At 46.8% G+C, this 21656-nt stretch overlaps 1 protein-coding gene across 3 annotated transcripts in view; it reads right to left on the bottom strand.

The window, feature by feature from the left end:
• The window catches only part of DTNA (dystrobrevin alpha), a 244510-nt gene extending 227000 nt beyond the window's left edge, over window positions 1-17510 (bottom strand). The window contains exons 1-2 of one of the 3 annotated variants that reach the window (XM_068158779.1): window positions 17411-17484; window positions 5514-5570 (exon numbers count right to left, since the gene is read on the bottom strand). The gene's annotated coding sequence lies outside the window, so the exon portion shown is untranslated. Of the gene's footprint in view, window positions 1-5513; window positions 5571-17410 lie in introns of all 3 variants that reach the window. The other 2 variants (XM_068158778.1, XM_068158777.1) reach the window with 2 other exon arrangements.
• Between the last annotated feature and the right edge of the window lie 4146 nt (window positions 17511-21656).

Raw genomic sequence — 21656 nt, 5'->3', positions numbered from 1 at the left:
CGGGCAGGCTGGCTTGTACTGGGAGACATGGGAGAAGGGATGAAGCCCTGCAGTAGCTCAGCACACACAGATCAAAGTTTGGACTCAGGTGGAAGAAAACAATGAATTTGCAGATCTCAAAATGTTTCACTTCAGCCACAAATTTTTAAATGAAATCACAGTATCACCAAGGTTGGAAGAGACCTCAAAGATCATCGAGTCCAACCTGTCACCACAGACCTCATGACTAGACCATGGCACCAAGTGCCACATCCAATCCCCCAAATGCTATGAAATTTGTGACTGGGAAGTTTCAGTTTCAGCTACAGTTTTTTTTCTGTTGATCCTTATGCAAACCATTACACAGCATCAGCTTTTCCAACCTCTTTTTCAGTCACACAAATTTTCTGCTTTTTGGACCTCACTCTGTCTAAACTATGCTGGGAAAACGATAAGCAGAATGAAGTCCATCTTTGCATTCAGCGACATGACAGAGCAGAATTTGGACGGTCTGGTTCTGATGCTTCTTACACTCAGAAAGCAGTGTGTTCACTTCAGTGTCGGTGTGACATGCCTGAAATTCACTAGCACTGACTACAAAGGCATGGCTTGTTACAACAGGGAAACCCCCCTGCTTTCTTCTCTACAAAACCCCACACAAATAAACCAGGCTGGAAGAGACCTTCGAGATCATCGCGTCCAACACACCATCTAATCAACTAAACCATGGCACCAAGCACCCCATCAAGTCTCCTCCTGAACACCTCCAATCATGGTGACTCCACCACCTCCCTGGGCAGCCCATTCCAATGGGCAATCACTCTCTCTGTGTAGAATTTCTTCCTAGCCTCCAGCCTAAACCTCCCCTGGCGCAGCTTGAGACTGTGTCCTCTTGTTCTGGTGCTGGTTGCCTGTGAGAAGAGACCAACCCCCTCCTGGCTACAACCTCCCTTCAGGTAATTGTAGAGAGCAATAAGGTCTCCCCTGAGCCTCCTCTTCTCCAGGCTAAGCAACCCCAGCTCTCTCAGTCTCTCCTCATAGTGCTTGTGTTCCAAACCCCTCACCAACTTCGTTGCCCTTCTCTGGACACCTTCCAGCAAGTCAACCTCCTTCCTAAACTGAGGAGCCCAGAACTGGACACAGGACTCGAGGTGTGGCCTAACCAGGGCAGTGTACAGGGGCAGAATGACCTCCCTGCTCCTGCTGGCCACACTGTTCCTAACACAGGCCAGGATGCCACTGGCCCTCTTGGCTGCCTGGGCAAACTGCAGGCTCATGTTCAGCCTACCATCAACCAGCACCCCCAGGTCCCTCTCTGCCTGGCCATTCTCCAGCCAGTAATGCAAGTCACAGGACTAAATTCAAATCCATCCATACTCAGACTCACAAGTGTCACTGTTAATTGCCTAACATATGACTAGTACCTCCAAAATGTAACTCTCTCTCTCTTTTCTCAAAGATGAGACACATCAAATTGTTGGGTTTTTCCTACCCTAACAATGTGGGCTTGGTTCTTTAAAGCTCCGTGGTTTGTATGTGTGAGTTTTCCTTCCTCTGTCTTCATAACAGCTGCTTTTTTCTTTGCCTTGCTTTGGAGAACAGGCTATGCAATTTTTAGCAAATAAGCACTGCAAATGAATCATCAAATGATAGTAGTTAAGCTCCAGCCATTGTGAATGCTCCTACTGAGGGGGAGCACAGGGGTTTACTCAGGCACTCATACCATAAGAGCGGGTGACCTTCGGTATGGGCTGTAGATGGCTCAGCCTCTTCTAGCTGCTGCAGGTTTTGCGGTGCTGTGCAGGTGAACATCACTCATTGAGTTCATAAAATTTTGGCCAACACCAAGCTTCAGCAGAGCCATCTAAACCAAAATACCCACAGAGAAAGGACACTGCCCTCTGGAAGAGGCACAGTGGAGTTAACCCGTGGCTCCTCGGGAGCCTTGCAGGGTTGTGACTAAGCAAGGTCACCATTACATTAGCTAAGACTGCACAGAAGCACTTTGCAGTGGATTCCTTTCAACCCCACTAATATCTTCTCATGGAAAGGGGATTGTAGAGACTTTCTGCAGCCACAAACCTCTCCTTGTATATTTTACAACCAAATCCTGTATGGGGATTTAGCTCAGCGTAAGCTAACATAATCTTAAAGTCCTGGTGTATGCAGCAAAGGAAAAAAAATCTTATTACAGCAGTAAAATCACAGCTGAGGTAAATACATTCAGCATCTCTGCTGCTTTCAGACAGTTGTAACCTAGTGAATATACTGTCCTTTGGTCTAAGGGTTTCATGTCTTGCCAGCTTGAAAGGCTTCTTACAAACAAACAAGCAAAAAAATGTTTGCCAGTTATTTTCGATCATCTGAAGTGCTCAGATAGGAAAGCAGGAGAGGAAATGTGTATGAAACATGGAAGGACAGAACTTCTTGTCATTCAGCCTTGAGAAGCCCTTCCTCTGCAACCAGGGGCTAGCTTGACACTCGGACTGTGCTGAACCAGCTGGGACTGCACAGAAACAGAAGCATTTGGTATTTGACAGTGTTATTAAATAGATGTAAATCTCACCAAACCAAACCATTACCTTCAGCAGTGGCCAGTGTTAATCAGGGGTGTAGCAGCTAAACACCAAAGAAGACAAACTCACTCATCTGGTAGATAAAACAATGGATGAACAGTCCCACTTGTTTGAAACTTAAAGCCCCACAGGGAGAAACAGGATGAGTTAATACTATCCCAACTACAAGTGAGAAATGTTTTCATTCTCAGTCAGGTCAGAGAGAAGAACAGAACAATTCTTGGCGTTCAAAAAATTCCCTCTTACAGAAACAATCACATTGGGATTAACACAGGCAGGCTCCACGCTCTTTGAAAGGGCCTCTGACCATTGCAATCTCTGTACTTATGATTTTGACCTTCTCTTTGTTGTTGTATTTATGTGACTTGCTGTACAAATGATTTAAAAAGGCTTCTGGGATGTTGATTCGTTATCTTTTGGGCATTCTTTCTTATGCATGATTGCTGTCTCCTCCCCTCCTCCCATAAGCTAAGAAATCCACTATGTATGTCTATATCCAAGTATTTATTTCACTGCTGCATGTGTAGTTTCATCCTGCCCAGGTGGATCTGCTGGGTGCCTCACCACTAATAACTTCACAGGGCACACATCCAGAGTCAAAGCAGATCCCCTCAGGAGTGTGAATTTGCAGAGTTAAGGATCTACCTCCTTCTATTTTGCTGCACAGCCTTCTGGACTGGGGCAGGTTTTTCTGCTGCATTTCTTGCTAACTTTCCATGCACTTTCCTTTTTCAAAGGCAGATTTAAAAATAGAACATTAAACCCCCAATGGTAACAGTACAGTTACCAGTTACAAATGCTGCAGTTTTAGAAGCAACTGCTGCAGGTGCTGCTGCTGAGAGTATTTGCCAAGTAGAATAACACAATAGGTAAGAAGCCAGTTAAAAGAGAGGCACAGACAACATGGAGCTGAGCCTTCTAAATCAAAACCCAGCTAAACACCTTAGTATCTAATGACATTGATGATTCATGACTAGTGGGCAAGTGGGTGGCACCACTCGCAAAACAGTCACATCAAACACTCAGCTCTTGCAAGGTAGGGGAGGATTGTCTTCTTCAAAACCAAACCAAAACAAACAACCACCCCACCCCCAAAAATGAAAAAAAAAAGGAGAAGAGGAATAAACTGTGGGGGAAAAAAATAGGAAAGGTCCTCTCAAGGTCTGAGCTTGCAGCCTCACTGCTCACATAAGGTACCCTAATGAGTGTTTTGATTCTCAAGGACTGTGTATGTGTGACTGCTGGAGCTTCAGTGTAAACATGTTAGCCACGTTTAGCAACATTTCACAAATGCTGTTCCAATTGCTGATATGTTCTACCCAAACACAAACAGAACTAGGAGGTAAAACACGAGGAGTAAAGCTACTCTTAATGGACTTTTAACCCGTTGTTAAGAAGAGACACCAAGCAGACACCAAGAGGCCCAGGAAGCTTCAGAGCTGCGAGGCTGCCAAACACAAGGAAGTGACAAAAGAAACACCTCTCCTTTTGGTTTGGGGCTTGCAAAGCAATGGATTGCCATCAATTACTGCACTGCTACATTACTTTCAAAAAAGGCAGGTTGACCCTCTACTTTACAGCTCTTACATGAAAGCAGATCCATGAAAACCTAACTACAACATGCAAGCTTTGCTGTCATTTTAGTGGAATGAAGCTTAGAAAGAAGCAAAGAAGGGAAAGGAAAAATACCACTGTGAAGAAACAGACCTCTTTCCCCCTCTCCCAAAGTCCCATGAGAGTCATCCAAATGGATGCTGGTAATTTTGGATACCTAGATCTGATGAAATAAGTTTGTCTGTAGTTCAGCAAAGGTAAGTGTGTCAGGATCAACAAACTGGGATGTGAATCATAACACCAATGGCACAACCATTACTTTTTTCTCTGTCAGACAGAGCCTTGGAGAGTCCTCTGAAAAGAACAGTACCAAAGTCAAGTGCCCTGGACTCAGTTGGTTTCAGAACAGCTAACTCAGGCATGCTAAAAGCAGGTCCCACAGCCTCACTCTCCTCTGCATTCTGAGTGAGGCAGCACGCCACAGGATCCCCAGTGCCAGTCAGTACCTTCCCCTTTCACATACCACTGCTTGAGAAAAAGTGAAGTGTTTCAGGCAAACAAAACAGAGGGAATGTGACAGCCTGCTTGTGGAGGTCATCTGCACCCAGCCCTCTGTGATAAATCAGCATTTGCCCACCTGGCCAAGGGGCAGCCCCCTCGCAGTGCTCACTGCCTGCTGCACACCACAGCGCTGTGGTTTCCTTCTGCAGGAACTGAGTGCATGGAACTCAACTTCTGGGCAGCTCCAGATAACTATAACCATCTAGCAAACATGGCAGCAGCTCTCAGCTCTCCTTTCATTGTGTGATTTCAAGGTCTTGCACAACACAAGACAGAGTATGTAAAGGAAATTGGGGTTTCAAGGACAAATCTTCTCGACAGCTGAGTAGTAAGATGAGATTGACTCACAGGCATAAAGTCTGCTGTGGAAGACAACTTCCTTTTGAAATATTTCTCCTCAGTTTTCAGCTGCAAATTACATAGGGATATGGGATATGAGACTACCAAGGTTTCTGCTTGTGTCATTTCATTGCTGTTTCTGTGTCTTTTCCAAACTTTTTCCTAAGCCAGGTTCTTACCTGGATGTTCAGACTAAGGTGAGAGCAGTGTTGAAAATACAGGAACAGTGGAATCTCCAAAACAGAGTATGTGCAAAATGGCAGATCATAGAAATACCCTCTCCTAAAATTTCAACTGTTAAATATGTTTTGGTAGGCAAAGAAGACTCTGCAGCATTTTTAAACATGAGGAAATCCAAAGGCTTACATCAAATCATGTTACAGACACTGACAGATACAGCCTTTCAAGCAAAACAGCTGTCATTAAAGCTTCACTGACTGCCTGGAATACATTGCTTCAGTCTCTTAAAAACAAAACTGTGGGGGGAAAGAAAAAAAGGAGTACCTTTAATCTATACATTAGCTTCAGCACAAAGTTGCAGCTCCATGTTTCTTCCTTTCCCTACAAATAAACAAAAGCAGCATGAACCATTTCTAAGCCTGTGGTCATCAGCAAGGGCCCCAAAGCCACAGTCTGGCCTCCAACAAGCATACAGCTCCTAGCAGTGACCACAATCTCATACAGGCTTTCCTAGGACTACACTTACTGCCATGTCTCCATATTCCTTTTATTTCACACCAAGGTCTTCTGGATACCACAGGACTTCCTACTCTCCAAGCATTTGCACTAGTTGAAATGAAGCCTGTGAGCATCAGGTAAGGAGCTCGAAACAGCATTCCATTACCAGCACAGCTGCTGAAGTGCTGTTGTGTCATTCCTTTGCTCAGGTGCTCATGCAAGCTGTCCCTGAACATTTCCTCCAGTAACAGCAGCCTGCCACAGCCACCAAGGCTTGTGTTGCTCTGTGTGACAACTAGTGCAAACTATTTACTGAGGTAATTTGAATGCTCATATGCCATCCATGCTCAACATGAGCAGTGGTTGAGATGAGGCAGAGCTGATGGAACACAAGTGCCGTTGGCCAGAGGGGACAGAAGATGCTTGGGCTTGTAGAGAAGATGCACAAGAGCAGCTCTGTGTTCAAGAGGGAAGGAGGCCAGCATGTCCTATGGCTGGGGATGTCATCCATGGGATGTTTCTGTGGGCAGCTGGCAAGGCAAGAAAATACTTGGGTCCAGGACATGTCTAGAGATGATTGAAGATGACAGAAAAGCACCTAGAAGGAAGCATCACCTCTAAACCAGCCTTGCTGTTGAACCCTCATGACCTGAGGTGTCCAGCTGTGATCCAACGTTCATGTCATTGTATGGCACAGGAAGGAGGACACAGCTCTCAATACCATCCTCCAGACCTGGTATGACTTACCCCCATGTCACAACAAGAAGGTTGCCAACTTGTATAGTTTCCCCTTTTGTTGTTTTTAAGTGGCATTAACAGTTGCACAGAAGTACAAACACACACACAGTGCTGTCTTTGAAAGCAGTTTTCACAGGAAAGACAAAACAGGTCTGGCCATACAGGTCTTAAACCTTTCCTGTTCCCATCCTGCCCAGAGAATCAGTCATTTATTGGGGACCCTGTGCCTTTTCTCTCTGCCTCCCCAAGGTCAGCATCCTCAAAGCCTTTCTTCTAGTCCTTCCATCTGGCTACTTGGTGAACTCCAGAGGCATTTGCACTGATGGCTCAGGACTTAGCACTAGATCTGTCATCTATGGTTAAGCTGCTGCTGGGCCAAGCTCCCTTTTTCATGCAGAGTGGTATTTTTCTCTTTGAACTTCAGGAATTTATATAGTGTTTTATCCTTTCAAGCATCTCTACAAATTCTTCATAGGATCTACAGCACAGGCAGGGCCTTTTTATGACAGAAAGACACAGCAGGTTTCCATGCTTTGCAGGCACTGCAGTATTGCCTGCTGCTTCACTAAGCCCACTAACATTACATTAATTATTTGGAACAGAGCTTCTGGTAAAGAAGTTGTGGTCACTTGTACTGATAGTCAAGCACATCATTAGAAGTCAGGTTGCCTGCAACAAATCAGGAGGGTCTTATAATGCCTTCCTACAGGCTTTCATGTGTTGAAAGGAAAAATAAAACACACCAAAAAAAACCCTCCAAACATAAAAGCCACAAATTGTGCAGGAATAATTATCTTTCTGCTAGCTTGTTTTTAAAAGTAAGCTAGGTAACATTTAAGTGCAATTGCAAATAGCAATGATAATGTGGTGCTCCAGGAGTATCAGAACTACAGCATTCCCTGTGGAAATACAGAAGAACATTACAGTGAGGCACATGAAATAGATTCTTCATCAAAACATGAAGGCATTCTACCTATTCTCCTCCCTAAGCAGGATGACTTGCTAATCCTTGGTGCAGAGAAATGTACTAAGTAGCTGCATTTTGAGTGACTAATCTTGTACAACAGTGATTGCTGATCTTTCCTGTGCAAAAACAAAGTGTTTCATGCAGTTGTCCATAATAATTTTGGTCGCAGTATGACTAGATTAAACAGGGGTCAGGAAGGAAAAATTAGCAGAGTGCCTTCCAAGGTAGACAGATGGAGTGTTCATGAGCACTGACTGCCATTAAATTCTCTGTATCCATCTAGAGAAACAGGGACTACAAAAGTAATGCCTCTAATATTACAGTATTTGACAGTGTGTATCACCTTTCCCTGCAGAAGGTTATACAGAGCACGGCGTGATGCAGCTCAGCTTCCCATGTGCCTTCCTGTATGCAGGCTTGAAACACACAGAGACTTGCTTTCCTCTCTTCAGTGCCAGCACTTAACTGAGAGCAAATATTCCCACCTCAGCAGATTCAGTAATAAAAAGGAAATCAGTGTCCTGTCTGCTGGCATAAACAGAGAGAGCTTGACTCTGCTACTGCTAACATTGGTCTTCACCCGGTAAAGATCTCCTCAAGCAAGTTCCTCAGGTAAGTAGTCCCTTAAGGTCAAACAAGAACCCTTTCCCAAAGAAGCCTTTGCAAATGGAGTCCTGCTCTGTCATGTTAAGAGAAAAGGAACTTAGCTGGAGCACATACTAATTTTCATTACCACAGTACAGTCCTTCTCATCTGCTGACCCAGGGATTTGGGGCTTTTTCTGTTCCTCTCCCTCTTCCCTCTCTACTGGTTTCAGAGTTTTTTCTTTCTTCTTTCTTTCTTTCTCCACTTCCCTTTTGTATTGTTTTCCTTCTCCTCTCATACACCATTTGTCTCCATCCCACTTTCCCCTTTTAACAAGCCTCCTCCTTCATCCTGTTTTTCTTTCCCTTTGCCCTCTCCTAGTCCTTTGGAGGACTGCACCTGTGTTTTTCTAATAGGCCCACCAGAAGCAGCTGAATGCAGGTGATAAGGAAACTGATAAATCCACTCAAGACTTAAGGACTATATTCCCCCTTGCCTGCACAAAGGGCAATGGTAGATGTGGCCTAAGGGATTAACTGAGTCAAAACTTGCAGAATTCCCACACAGAGGATTTAAACTTCTGTAGCTCCCTTTCAGTAGGGCACTCCAACTCTAAACTGCTTGTTCTGGTTATAGTTAAGAAAGGGAGAAATGAACAGAACCCCACGTTAAACACATCTCAAAGACTAAAAGAAGAAGAAAAAGTTAATAAAATTGTGTGCAGTCAGAGAGGATACTCAGGACAGAACATCTGCTGCCATTCCATACTCAGAATGCACCAGGCATGCTGTTACCATTTCCATTATGGGAACAAGTGCTTGCCCCTGACATTTAAAGGAGTTTTGCACTTGTGTTTTGAAATCTGGGCCTTAAGAAATGACCTTATCATTCCCTTCCTCCAAAAACAGTCCTTTTGTCATACCCATTCTGGACACCTTGCCAGATAAGTCAGCCCCCCACCAAAAGCCTGGTCCCATCCTTGAAGCCAACACACACCCAAAACATACACCCTACGACCTGCTGGTGCCTCTAACCAGACCAGACCAGACCAGACCAGGTTGGAAAAGACCTTCAAGATCATCAAGTCCAACCTATCATCCAACACCATCTAATCAACTAACCCATGGCACCAAGTGCCCCATCCAGTCTCTTCCTAAACACCTCCAGGGATGGTGACTCCACCACCTCCCTGGGCAGCCCACTCCAATGGCCAATCACTCTTTCTGTATAGAACTTCTTCCTAGCATCCAGCCCAAACCTCCCCTGGCACAGCTTGAGGCTGTGTCCTCCTGTTCCGGCGCTGGTCGCCTGGGAGAAGAGACCAACCCCCACCTGGCTACAACCTCCCTTCATGTAATTGTAGAGAGCAATAAGGTCTCCTCTGAGCCTCCTCCTCTCCAGGCCAAGCAACCCCAGCTCCCCCAGCCTCTGGACACTGTATACTCAGAGGCCACTGACCCCAGTACTCAGTTTGGGAGTCACACAGACAGCTGCCATGTCTTCAGGTTAAGTATAAAGGGATTACATCAGATCTGGTAAATATAATTCATTTCCAGGATCTGAGAAGAGATTTTTCTTATCCTGGTAATTCCTACTAATCTAACTTAAGAATCCTAGAAAGATAAAGCTGAATCTCTGCTTTTATGCTGAGGGTATCCAGAGCTCATTACAGATTTTGCCAAATACCAGAGATTCCTTGGTTCACCCTGTCAGGTCAAGGAAAACTATGTTCACAGACCTTCCAGAATTTTAGGAGGAGCCTGAGGCAATTTCCACCTGGGTATGGGATGCTCTTCATCCTGCAGTCCAATAGAGCTCTCTCCTCATCGGACCTGTGTGCCCTGAGACAGCAAGGCCAAGCAATTCTGCAGCATCACATATATAAAATTAGGGAAATGGCCTGAAAGGAAATGGGATTCTGCAATCAAATCCCTCTGCAGACAAGCTCAAGTTGCCTAGCATTTCTGTGTCCCTTCTGTAGAGATATAACTAATATTTAGGTCTTCAAAAGACTTAAGAGTGTTTAATTGCCAGCTATTATATGGTCTCCATGCATGTGTTAGCTGACTGTCTGCCATGGAAGGGGCTTAACATTTACTCACTAGCTAGCTACACACACAGACAGATCTTGGAAGCTGCAGCCCTATAGAGCAAGTTTTGTTACCTTCTCTACTGGTAACTATTTTCACAAGTCTTGCTCATGCTTCATGGTTTTGTACTTCAAAATGCAAATCAAAACAAAAAGTGTGGCAGGCAGAGATTTCCACTGATCTCAAGCTGTACCAGGAAACATGTTGGTAGAGTCTGAGCTGGTAGCCAGCTTCAAGTGGTTTGCAAGGGGATTCACTGCAACAAAGTGTCATTTTCCACATTCCCAGCTGTAGTAGCAAGAATGCCTGGATTCAAAAGACTAAATAGCCTCCTTTGTTTATTATATAATCTGCAGAACTGCAAGCAGAGAGCAACAAGGAAAGTACACATCCTTCCTCTGAGTGCTCTGACATGCTTCCTCCCCAAAAGCAGTCTCTCCTCGGGCCCATCCCTTCAGTACTCAGCCTTTTGCTTCAGCAACTTCTGTCAAATGGCAAAGATCCCCATTTCTGATGCCCATACATACAGCTTTCTCCATCTACACCTATGTATGTGCTTTGCTGGCTGCCCACATTCAGACCCATCTGTTAGGCTGGCAGCCTGCCCACCAAGAAGTTGGTTGGTCCATTTCACTAAAGCGTAACTGTCAGGCTGTGATGGGCTTTGGTGGGCAGCCAAGAGCCCTTCTTTCTCCAGGGAGGCAAGGCTCCCAGCACAACTCAAGTTTGTGTTGCACACCACATGACCATGCTCATTGACACACATGCCAAAGCAAAGAAGATTTCAAAGCAGAAAGAAAAGAGAGAGCTGGTTGGTGCTTCAGCCTACTTTGTGGTGGCGATTACCCTGGACAATGCTGCTGTGGCTGAGGACAGGCCAGACATGGTTTAACTTTTACTCTGGCACCCAGCAGATACAACAGTGCAATTGTGAGAAAACTCAACAGATGTAAATAGCCACCAGACAGGGCACTGCTGTGAGGGGTGAGGGCATACAAATGGCCTACGAAAGGCAGCTCCTTTCACATGTGTACAGACTTGGTGAGGAACTGCATTTGCCCAAGAACCAGAGGTCAGGATCAGAACAGCATGTATCAGATCTCCAGTTCAGCTCAAATCCTTCCAGAAAGCTAGTACTAGCATCTTGCTCACACTTACATTGCTGATTAAAACTGACCTTGCCTTTTCTCCTTGCACTGTTTCCTCTTCACCACTTGAAGAGGTAGGTTGTGGCTTACTTTTGGGCTTTAACTTCTTAATGGTAATAATGACATGACAGAAAACATTGTGTTACCTCTCTTTCTATTTAGTCACCAGAAGGCTGCAGGATCACTCAAATGGCTCTTCCTCCTGGATGGAGCCAGCTCACCCATCCTGCCCTGCTATTAAGTGTGGTACAAACACAATCCCACTTCCCTGCCCAAGCCAGGAGGGACAGCTCAACACTGTCTCACCATTCAACAGGTCCATTCGCCCGTGACAAGCAAATTCTGGCACTAAATCAGCAGCCCCTCTGCCACCCAGAAAGGCCCAAGGGTAAAAATACACCAGGTTTTTACTTAAACCAAAGTGGTCAAACCTCACTATCAAGGACTTTTACCAGTTCAACAAGTCTCAGTTCATACCCACCCTGCGAGGAGCTGATCAGGAGTAGGTCCCAGATGAACTTCTGAGAAGCCGTCAATAGGCACTGAAAGATCTCCTTTCCCCTGCTAATTTTCAGCATGTCAGAAAAATCCTATGTTATGATTCTTACATCACAAAAGAGTTTATTGAAGTTGCTGTCACATCACATTTTAATTGCTGTTACCTCTTCAGACAAGAAAGCCAAGGCAGAGCTTGTCAGCGCCAAGAGAAAAGAAAATCAAGTACGCTTCTGAAGTCAGAATTGCATTTAAGCAGAATAAGCAGAGGCATCCAGACCACTGCATGAGGAAATTCCCCATGAATCTTCTACTTCATTTTTTCACATCTCCACCCCTGGCTCTTCTGACATCTCTTCTAGCTAAGAAGATTAAAAAAAGTCCCAATCATTTGAGATATTGCATTGCTTCTTGGCATCAATCTGGTACAGGGTTTAACTGAAAAGAGCCTTTATTTTTGTACTTGGTACATTATAGGATGGAATTCTGCTAAGTTGTAATCTCCTTTGAACAATTATAAAAATCTCTGTGTCTCCCTTCAGAGGCTGTTCTGGCATCCACACACAACTGCAGCCTCTGTACAATGAGAGCTACAGCTCAGGATTTCCCTCACACACAGGTATGTGAACTGCCAGTGGTGCTTCTCATATTATCACTACAAATAGAGCGGATTCAGGAGAGGATGACGTCACACAGTTAGTGGGAAAGGCTTGGAATAGCACACAGGAACAGCATAAAATAATTCTACTTCCTAGCAGGAGCTGTGGATATGCCACAGAAAGGCAAAGTTGTGAGCTCTTTATCTCTTCACTGTGAGGAAGAAAATACACCAGGGCTGGATTTAAGTCACCGTAAACGAGAGAAGGATTTAGCCTCATTCCTTTCAGTCCTGGCTGTCTTATTCAGTGGGGCAGAACTCTGGCTCTGCTGAAGTCAATAGCAAAATGCTATTGATTTCCAGAGGGCATGGTATCACCTTGCAACTTCATGGTGTTCCAGTTCTACGGTAACTATACCCAAACAAACGGCATTTGAAGGCTTTTCTCAGATCACCATCGCTCTAGAGCTGAGATGGGTCTCTCTGGAGACTTCCAGTTCTGGTCTCACTTTCTTCATCAGTGCAACTAGTCCCAGGTTTGTTGATCTCCACACCAGGACACAAAGACCACCAAAACTTCCAAGTTTGTGATGTGGTTTTGTGTTTCATCTTAGCTGCCAAATCTGATAAACCCTCTCCTCCTTCCCTTGATTTCTCCATGTGTGACACGCTAGATACCCACACATCCAGACAACACAACAGGTCTATCTGATAGCTTGAAAACAAATAAACCATTTACACTTTAATTGGAACTGGTATGATTTAGCTCTAAATTGGCACATCTTTCCTGCACGTTTCCCAATATGCCTTTGTAGAGACAGATTCACAATTTAAGGCAACATAAGGAGACAGCTTTTCTGTAGCACCGTTAACACACACACACACCACACACCCCCAAAACCAGTGCTAACGTCTGCGGTGATCACAAAATAGTGACTGGTTAGATTCACAAGATGTACAAATATGCAGATCAATAATCTTCTCCTACACATTCCACATGAAACCCTCAAGTGGTTTTTGTTTTCCTTGCAATGAAGCAGGAGAGGCAGCCGTCGCGTGACACCCTTCCAGGCTATTCCAATTGCCTACACACACAACTGAGCCCCCAGCACCCCTCCCTCCTCTCAGCAATAGTGTCATTCTTGTGCTGTTTGTTTAAGTGGACAGGATTTCCAGCATCTGCTCCCAAATGATTATAAATCAAGGAACTTTCATGCTCCGCTAGCTCGAGAAGATGGTGTTATTAATGATCACTGTGCTAGGAAGTTCAGACTAAGTGTCTAAGTGAAGACATCTCTGATGTAAGGCTTTGTTTTGTTTCTGAAAAGAGCTGAGCGAGCAGCCTTCGACCTCGCTGTTTAACATATTCCTGAGGCTACCACCTCCAAGAAATTTCAATTATTTCCATTAGCTTCGCAAGAGCATCAGCTTCCTCTGGTATCAGAAACAACGCTGTCATCGCACGGCAGCGCTCGTGACTCATTTGGCACAGACAAACATGCACAGAATCGACCAGGTTGGAAAAGACCTCAGAGATCATCAAGTCCAACCTATTACCTAATACCTAACACCTCCTGACAACTAAACCATGGCTCCAAGTGCCACATCCAATTCTTTTTTGAACACCGCCAGGGACAGGGACTCCACCACCTCCCTGGGCAGCACATTCCCATGGCAAATTACTCTTTCTGTGAAGAACCTCACCTCAAGCCTAAACTTCCCTTGGCACAGCTTGAGACTGTGTCCTCTTATTCTGCCAATGGCTGCCTGGGAGACCAACCCCCACCTATCTACAACCTCCTTTCTGGTAGTTGTAGAGAGCAATAAGGTCTCCCCTGAGCCTCCTCTTCTCCAGGCTAAACAACCCCAGCTCCCTCAGCCTCTCTTCATAGGGCTATGAAGGGGTCTATACAGACGCAACACTGATCTAACTCCTCTACTCATTATCCACCTTCAAAAGTCTGGAAAAGCTGGTGCAAATCCACAACAGAGAAAGTGACAACATAGTATTGTGTCATACTACTCTTGGATTTGAAACAATGCAAGAAATGAATATGTATGACCTGGCAGACTTGATTTGCTCAGCAGGTTTATACACTGAGATTTTCCACATTATCCTTACCAACAACCTTCCCATTTCAACAGGCACAGAACCAACTCTGCCAAGAAAAGGCATCCCAGAGTCAGAGGAATGATTAAGTGAGATTCTTGCCTGCTAGTCCCTCTCCTAGGTGCACAATGAATGCAGTACACCTCGTGCGTGAATGCCACATAATCCCAAATTTAAAGATAAGAGGTCTGACTCATCACTCCACTGCACCAGTTTGTGCCTACGGGGCTCCATGTTCTTCCATGGTGACTCAGTCCCTAGGCTCCCCTCTCTCCAGGAAAAACATGACAAGTCATGCAGTACATGTCAGACTTCCCCATCAACTACAATCCCCATTTACATGGCAAAACTAATGGGAATGCAACATTCCATACCACTTGCGTTCACTGCTATGCCCAGAGATAGGCACATCCGTAACTGATGTATAAAGCAGCAGTTTAAAGCACAGTCATTAGAATTAACCCTGTGACACCTGGCAGCACACTTAAGGAGCCTTGTTTAAGAAAACAGTCCTTGCCAAATGTTAATAGGGTGGATATGTGCACACCAAGCACAGAATTAAGGAGAAGGAGATTAGTCAGTGGAACAAAAAGTTTCTCTAGAACAGTTCCCATTCCAAGACTGCTGCCTTCACTTTACTAATCCAAAGCTGCTGAAACAGAAGAAACTTCCTGGACAACAGTATGACAGGCATTGACTGTTTCTTCTGAAAGGACATGCTGTGTTTATGACAGCTATTTTTGGCTTTCAGCTATACAAATACAAAACACCATGAGGCTGATTTTCTTCTCACAGTTTCATGTCAGTATATATCCACTGATTTCAGTGCAATTATATCTGATTATTTGGCTGGCATGGAAGTGAGACAGATCAGCGCTGACTCTTATAGGCAATTCTGAATGGACTTTCACTGGGCAGAACAGATAGGAGGAGATAATCTATGCCAGAGCCCCTGACAGCACACAACTCTAGAAATCAAGGAAATCGTTAGTAAAAGACTAAGCCTTCAAAAACCAGACCCAAAAAAAGAGTAAAACAAAAATTCATCCTTCACCTTCCTCTAAACCTTAACAGATTGCTGTCCAGCAGCTCACCACTAAAGTACTTGGTGCATTTTATATGGTTTTGAGTTTTGGGATCAGCAAGTTACCCTAGCAGGCAGAGATGACAGCCACATGTCAGTTTTCAGGACTGGGTCCTGAAGTATTTCCTCGAGAGCTGAATCTACCATGACTGAGCCTGCAGAGTTTTAGCTGTGCTGGGAATCAGCACACACAACCAGTGACATACAACAGTAGAACACAGCAGTAACCCACTGAAAACTGCCTGTGAACAGGATTGCACCCCACTGGGGAGCTGTGGATGCTGAGTAGTACTCGTGTGGATTACCCACTTGCACAGCTGTCATCACAGGGTGCACACATATGTAATACTCTATTTACTACTACCACTGCAAAGCTGCAACACCTCGTTCTGATTGCAGCTACATCTATCTCGCTGTGTGGTCAAGTCAGGAGCTGGTATTTTATCTGTGACTTTTTGTAAGAAGGATTTATTTTTAAGCATTCAGTTCTTTAAATTTTAACTTTGTCTCGTGATAAAGAGCAAATAAAATCCACATAAACCCACAGAAAACACCTAACACATTCCATACTGACTTAACAAACACAGGAACTTGACTGGTGACGGCAACAGGAGGGTGAAGCCCAAAAATGTGTCAGTAGGATCATTCTCTTTTGAAAAGCACTACAAAGACATGAACTTAAAATAGACATGGCACTGGGTTTTAGCTCATGCTCACTTACCCTTTGACAAGCAGAAACCAGCATGACTTAATTATCTAGTACTCATGATTCGCTAGCAGCCATGATTTTATTGGTGAATAGGTATCAGCCATGCATATGTCCATAGGTGTGAGAGACAAGCTGGCATTCAGGTCAAAGTCAGGAAACAGCTCCATAGCTACAATAGGCTTCAACCACAGAATCTGTGCCTTTACCCTCATTGTCATTAAACTACTTCTAAGTCCTACCAACAAGAAGAGGAGCAGGGGTGCAGCGTTCAGAAGTGAACAGGAAGTTACAAAAGTTTGAATGCAACACCATATGTTGAAAGTCTACGAGCAGCAAGTTTGTGATACTGCTTCTTACTTGGTGAACCTCTCTCTAGGTCACCAAGAACCATCTGCTGGGTCTCCAGTAACTATGAAAGATAATCAGGCAACACTGATTTCCCACCCAGTGTACTAACCAGAACATCACCCATCCTAGAAAGCAGATCCAGTGGATTCAGCTCACCATCACAGTCACCATCAGTATTTAACTTTAGGTGGTATCTACTTTGAGCACAGGAGTGTAGTACAAGCTGGTTGGCAGTCACAACAGATTTTCACCACCAACTACCAAAGTTTGCCAGCGAGTCAATGAACCCAAAGGCGGTACTGTTGCGTGACGGGGTGCTGCCTTTTCACCCCCCTTATTCCCCAGCCTGCCTTAAGACGTGACAGCAGGGTCAACCAGGAGCCCACCAAGTCCCTTCTCTGTGCTGAAAAACCCAAGGACCTACTGCATAGAGCGGCTGGGTGGGTCACTGGGAGCCAGCCCGACGGCGCACATGCCCGTGCACACTGCTCACACCTGCCAAGGACGGGAACGCGGCACGACCCCACCGGGGGCGCCCGTCGGAAGGTGGCGAAGGCGGGGGGGCAGACATGCCCGGGTTGCCGGCCCGAACCCACCCCTCGCCTTTCCCACCCACCGAAGCCGACCCCAAACCTCGGCACAGGCTACCCTGCAGCGCTTAAGGAGGGAAACCCCGGACGCCCCCCGCCCACTGCCGCGCACAGGTACAGGGCAACAGGCGGCGTCCCCTGCCCGGCACCACGCACCCACTGCCCCGGACAGAATTGCTACCTCAGGAAAGGCTCCGTGAGCTCCTGCCGCCGCCTGGCTCCCGCCGATACCTCCGCCGGGGCGGATCAGCTGATATTTACCTGTGAGGTAATGCACGCTCCGTAAGGTCACCGTGCACCCACCGGCACAGGGTGCCAGGCAGGACAGACGCCGGGAACAGGAGTTACTGGTGCTGGTGGTGCTGCTGCTCCTCCGCCGCCACCACCGCCGCCGCCGCGCACGGCGCCGGAGCGGGGCGGCCGCGCCGCGCAGAGGCAGAGGCGGCCGCTGCCGCTGCAGCTCCTGGCACATGCTGCAGGTGTCAGCGCAGGAGCTGCCCCGCCGCCCGCCCGCCGCTCCCGCCCACCCCCCGCCGCTGCGCCTGCGCTTCGGCTGCACCGCGCCGGCGCCCCGCTCCTGCGCCCGCGCCCTACGCTGCCTGAAGCCGCCGCGAAGCCTTTGCCCGGCGCCGGCTCTTCCCTCGGGGGACGCTTCCCCGCCAGCACAGCGCAGGGGGGCAGGGATGACGTAGTGGGGTGTGAGGCAGGGGCGAGGTCCGGCGGCGGCCCCGGGCCGTGGGGCTGCAGCCCCTTCATGCACACGCACACACGCACACATCCCGAACCCACCGGTGGGGCGCGACTCGGCTCCATGAGGGGGGTGCAGGCACGACCGTGGGCGGGCGGGCCGGGGGAGCGGCGCGGGGAAGCGGTGGAAAGGGATGATGTCATCCTCTTCTGCGGGGAGGGGCGGGGAGGGGGCTGCGCCCGGGGCGGGGCAGGCGGCAGCGAGGGGACGCGATGCGGCCACCCCCGGGGCCGGGCTGGTAGAGGGAGACCGGCACGTTTTAAATCTGTCATGGTGTAAAACCCGACTGGCTGCTCCAGGACGGGGGTGACCGCTCCGGCCGTGGCGTGCCGGTGCGGCAGGAGCCGGCAGAAAGCTCCTAAAGACTGGCTGCAGTCTCAGACCGTGTGCCCGGGCGTACAGCGAGCCTTTCACGGCCGGTGCCCGCCTGAGGAGCAGGACACGGAGCTGACCGCAACTTTGGCACTAGTCACATAGCCCAGTGAGGTACGAGGGAGAGAACATTTTGTGTAAACCGCAGTTAAAGGCTCGCCGGGCAACCTTCTCTGGGTGACCCTGCTCTAGCCGGGGCTTGAACGAGATGATGCGCAGAGGTCCCTTCCAGCCGCCACCATGATGGGAATGTGTGTGACTGGGGCTGTGCAGGTGCCGGTGGCTGTGGTCATGGCCAGCTCGCTGCTGAGGAGCAGGAGTGAGCGTGTGGTTGGGCAGGAGCCTCCCCAGCACAATAGGTAGCCCTGCTCTGGAAAGTGCCGAGAGGCAAAAGCTGCCGCTGATCCTGCGCTTGGCACATCAAGGTTTGGGGAAGGAACTGATTGGGCTCTAGTGCTGAAGTTCTGTGACCCACTTTTTTCCCCCCAGCTCTGGTCAGATAAACCATAGGGATTAACCATGTGGGCTTAACCCACGGTTACCTGAGGAGAAAATTCAGCAAGAGGTGTAGCCCTTCCTGTTCCCTTTAATGTATTGTGCATTACCTGAAAGCCAGAAATGGTTTTTTCGTCTTTCCTTCCCCCCTCCCCCCCCAACCCCCCCTTTTTTCCCCCTCCTTAGAAATGCAATGCACAGTCTTTGAAACAGCACAATTTGGAAACTGGGTGGGGTTTTTTCTGTTCTGCTCTCATGCATTTTGCCATATGCTTATGAAAGCAATTTGCACTATGTATCAACTTCACTACAATACCTCCCCTTGAGCCTGGATAGCAGTTAAGGGTTCAGATCCCACTCAATGCATGTTTTCAGGAGGGCTGGAGGCTTTTGGAGTCCTCTGTCAGGGCTGATGCTTTCTCTAGTCTGAAAAAAGCAGAAAAGTAAAAAGAGGAGATTTGATCACACTGGAGGCTCAGAGATGCCTTGCTAGATAGCTAGGCTGTGAGGCTAGCTGCATGCAAATATTTCAAAACCTAATAATCCTCATTAAAAAATACAATCAGTCTGAGGGGTTGAGCACGGCAGGAAGGCACTGCACAGACCACTGAATTCTCACACCAATGCCCTGTTACACCATCTTGCAGTTACTGGCCAACTCATGCTGATGGAACACCATGTAAGAGGGGTGAGAAGAGGACAAGAATGTGGTGTAGACACCAGAGAGAGTGGCCTGATGGTAGTCTCTGGCTTGGTCAGATGCACAGAGGACGTGAGAGAGATGGGCATGTAAGAGAGGACAAAAGAACTGAAGCAAGGTGTGAGGTTGTGGAGGACACAGAGTTTGAAATAGGAGCTTGACATGAGGTGCAAAGGCTGATGGAAAGCCATCAGGGAAGTCTGTGTGTCTGCAGATGACATCAGCTATGGAAGCTGATTGTTATTACCAGGGTATAGTAGACAAGCGAGGGGGGAAAGGCAGAGGGTGAAATGAGCGAGCACATAGCAAGGGATTCTGACACTGCAGTGATGAGGTGAGGGAAGATTGTGGATAAACAGCAACATGTAAGTGACAGTAACAGTACTGAGAGGGGAAAGTGACATAAAGAAGATCAGACCACAGGAGAACCTGTCCTTAAAATCTATTTTTAGCTCACAAGAGAATATACCCAGAGATGATGTTCGGTAAGGATCCAGTTAAGATGCTAATAGGGCTGAGGGTGTGCATAGCTCTCCAGGCTGCTAACCAAGAGGACTGCTATAAATTACAGCTTCTGAGGCTTTGACAGGGAGCATTGCTTCATTTCTTGAAATTATGGGCTAAATTCATCACTGTTACAATACAGCACTAAATTCCTTGCACTTATAGGCAGTTTCACCACAATAAACCATCATCTTTCATTTTCTAGAATGTGCCCTTCCAAAGCTAAGTGACCAAAGGATTCCTCACTCTGTGGATCACAGATCTAGCTGTGATGGTCATTGCAGGGCAGGAGAGGTAGTGTTTTCCAAGGGACTGAGACTAGAGTTAGCAGGCTGCTTTTCAACAAGCTATTGTCACAGAGGAGGCAGAATTCCATCAAAGTGTGCTTGATTCCTAGCAGAAAACCACAGGAGCAGGATATCTGGGCTTAATTCTGCTCGGGGTGTTGTTAGCAGTCTTGGGACAGACAAATCCACCCACCAGACAGAACTGCTTCCACATCAGGAAGCTTATGTTACTTAGGGTACACCACACAGCAGCATATGCTCAGTGAAGCTTTCCTCAAATGTCCATTTTGCAGGAAAATTGTGTGCTGGGTGGGTTTGCTTGAACTGGGTGAAAACTAAATTAAACAAAAAAACACTAAATGAAAATCTGCCTTTGGGCCAGTCTCATGAAGATGCTGACAGTAGAAATTCAAATGCAGGGTTGTCACAGTGCAGTCTGAGTGTTGCCTGCAACTCTGAGATATATTTCAGGCATCTGCTCCGTGCAGGAGAGGCATCAGCCTGTGTCTACCAGAGCAGGCTTCTTTCTGCACTTAGACACCTGAAAACTCTTGTCCCCTCATTAATTCTTGTACCTGCAAAGAAACACACTGCATTTGCTGATCCTTTATCATGGGGAGCAGTTCCTCCAGAAGCTGCCTCTCCATGCCCCTTTAGGTGGATGCATTTGCATTATCTCACAAGATGGAAAATACTTTCATGTTTGTTAGCTTCACCTGGGCCTGTCATTAGCACTAGTCAAGTGCAAAAATTAATCAGATTAAAGGTTCACTCCAGCCAGGCATAAGGTCAAGCTGCTAATTACAAGGCTGGAAAATGAGTGTGACCAGAAGTCATTTAAACTTAAAATGTAATTCCATGGCAAACTTAACAACAAGCTCTTCCTTAGCTGCCCTATTATCTCCCACCTTGAGGTTTTTAAGATGTCTCATCCATAAAAAAAACAACCCAGCAGTCTAATTTGCACCTACACCCCATGGCATGTCTTGCTCTCTTCCAGTGCAAGGGAAGCATCTCAGGTGTGGCCAGCTGTGGTTTTGTTTGAAGTTCATAGTTCCTTCACTCCTGACCCTAGTTTCTGTCATACTTGCTAGTGCACATTGTCCTATCACACACTGACCAGCTGTTCTTTCCAGCCAGCACATCACAAACCAGTTTATAAACCCTTCACTGGCTTCCCTACCTTTTACATTTAACATTAAAAACAATGAGCTCTGTAAGAGTACCCTCAAGTTTTCCATACACAGCTGATTTGGAGTAACATAAATGGCTCTTGAACAAATTGGCCACAGCAACCCCATGCAGTGCTACAGGCTGGGGTCAGAGTGGCTGGAGAGCAGCCAGGCAGAGAGGGACCTGGGGGTATTGGTTGAGAGTAGGCTGAACATGAGCCTGCAGTGT

This window comes from Melanerpes formicivorus, unplaced genomic scaffold (assembly GCF_026170545.1).
Source record: "Melanerpes formicivorus ecotype bairdi unplaced genomic scaffold, bMelFor1.0.p_v2 SCAF_42, whole genome shotgun sequence".
In the NCBI taxonomy this organism is placed as follows: Eukaryota; Metazoa; Chordata; class Aves; order Piciformes; family Picidae; genus Melanerpes; species Melanerpes formicivorus.
The sequence above is the reverse complement of the archived record's forward strand: the minus strand, read 5'-3'. Positions and strand labels throughout refer to the sequence as shown.